The 2,500-nt window shown below is 46.6% G+C and overlaps 1 pseudogene; it reads left to right on the plus strand.

The window, feature by feature from the left end:
- The window catches only part of LOC133394999 (large subunit ribosomal RNA), a 9,179-nt pseudogene that overhangs the window by 4,041 nt on the left and 2,638 nt on the right, over positions 1–2,500 (plus strand).

Raw genomic sequence — 2,500 nt, forward strand, 5'->3', positions numbered from 1 at the left:
ATCGAATCAAAATGAAGAAAGGCCGCGCGGCCGGTACGCAGTGGGCACGGATCAACGTATCGCTGCCAGACTTTCAAAGCTTCCTGAATTTGGGAAAGCTGAAAGTTGGTTGGTCGATATGCCATATCCGCGAGGTTATGGAAGAGCAGAAATGCTACAAGTGTTGGAAGGTAGGCCATACGAGCTACCATTGTAGGGAACCAGACAGAAGTAATCTGTGCTGGAAATGCGGTTTGAGTGGACACAAGAAGCAAGCTTGTACCAACTCTGTCAAGTGTTTAGATTGCGGTACGAGGTCACAGAACCTTCACGCAACGGGCAGCTATATGTGTCCTAGAAGGCGAACGATTAGATCATAATGGTTAGGTTGCTACAACATAACCAGAATCATAGTTATGCCGCATTTCAGTTAATGTGGCAAACGATTAGGGAAGAATCTGCGGATATAGTGTTGATTGCAGATCCGTATCTGGCAACAACCAACGTCAAAGTGTTACGCAATGACGATAACACAGCAGCGGTAGCGGTTAACGCGGACTTACCAGTTAAGGTAGTCAGTAAGGCTCTGAAGGGTTTAATGATAGTTGACATAGGTGATATGCGAGTGGTTAGCGTTTACGCGCCACCTAGATTTAGTATGGAAGAGTTCCAGAACATGTTGGATAACACGGTAATGGCCGTAACCGGTATCCACAAATTCGTTATCGGGGGGGACTTCAACGCTTGGTCAGCAAGTTGGAACAACCAACTTGGCGAGCGTGGAGAAACCCAGAAACGAAGAGGTGAGTTGGTCTTATCAACCTTTGCGCAGATTGACGCAATTTTATTGAACGACGGCAGCACCCCAACTTATGTTGGACCAGGGCGCACGTCAGTAGTTGATCTTACTTTTGCGAGCAGAACAGTTGCAAGATCATTTAAGTGGGAGGTGTTATCTAGCTATATGAACTCTGATCATCGTGCAATACGAATAGATCTTGAGACGCAAAGCGTGCGTAATTTGTCCCGACCCATAACGGGATGGAGCATCAAGTATTTCAACAAAGATATATTTGAAGTTATGATGCAAGCCGCTTTTGAGACCGAGGTCACAACAAGCGAAGACTTAATGCGTATACTTGTCACGGCGTGTAATGCGACGATGACTAAGCGTAAGAGGTACACTCCTAACAAGAGTGCATTTTGGTGGACGCTAGAGATCGAGGCACTTCGCAAAGAGTGCAAACACCGCGATCGATTAGCGCAAAGAGCATTCAATACTGATCTCTATTCTTCTTTTAGGGACGAGTTCAAGGTGGCAAGGAATGCCCTCAAGCGATTGATCAAGCATACCCGACAGAGGAAGTGGAAAGAGTTCCTGGGAACAGCGAACAACGCATCATTTGGTATTGTATATCATACGTTCAAGAAAGTGGCCGAGGGTTCGATTGGACCCCGAACCATGACATTGGACGAGTTTAGAGAAGTGGTGAGCGAGCTTTTTCCTACTCACCCAAACACGGTGTGGCCTGAATATCGTATCGATCAGCCACGAGAGTTTGAAAGGGTAACTAATGATGAGATTCTTGCGGTTGCTAGGAGACTACCTAACAAGAAAGCGCCGGGACCAGATGGTATCCCGAATGAGGCGCTGAAAGTTGGTATGTTGACTGCAACCGATGCATTTTGCAGGGTTTACCAAGGCTGTTTAGAGAACGCGAAGTTCCCCGATGAGTGGAAAAGGCAGAGGTTGGTGTTAATACCGAAGCCGAACAAACCACCAGGGGAACCGGGTTCAGTTCGCCCCATTTGTCTACTAGACGGGGCAGGTAAAGGTCTAGAACGCATCATAGTGCAACGGCTAAATGCACACATCGAGGAGGTCAACGGACTGTCTGACGACCAATTTGGTTTCAGAAGTCGTCGATCAACAGTTGATGCGATTCAACGGGTAGTGGACATTGTTTCGGTAGCTAGAAGTAGAAACAGATACAGTGGACGGTATTGTGCTGTTGTCACATTAGATGTTACTAATGCTTTTAACAGTGCTTCGTGGTTGGCGATTGCAAATGCATTACAGAGAATTAACACTCCTAAGTATCTTTATGATATCATTGGTGATTATTTTAGGAATCGTGTGCTGATATATGATACCACAGATGGACCGGCAGAGATTGCAGTCACATCGGGCGTACCTCAAGGCTCGGTACTTGGCCCAACGTTATGGAACCTCATGTACGACGGTGTCCTACGAGTTGCAATGGTGGAAGGTGCACGGATTATCGGCTATGCAGACGATATAGTGTTGTTGGTGGAAGGTAATTGTGTTGATGATATTGAAATTCTCGTTTCCAGCCAGATTCGCATCATCGACAGATGGATGACCGACAACGGATTAAAGATAGCCCCGACCAAGACCGAGTTCATTATGGTCAGTTCCCATCAGAGGATACAGCATGGGGCTATCAGGGTAGGTGATCACGTAGTACATTCGTCGCGCAGCTTAAAGTATTTGGGGATG

This window comes from Anopheles gambiae, assembly GCF_943734735.2.
Source record: "Anopheles gambiae chromosome X unlocalized genomic scaffold, idAnoGambNW_F1_1 X_unloc_95, whole genome shotgun sequence".
NCBI lineage: Eukaryota > Metazoa > Arthropoda > Insecta > Diptera > Culicidae > Anopheles > Anopheles gambiae.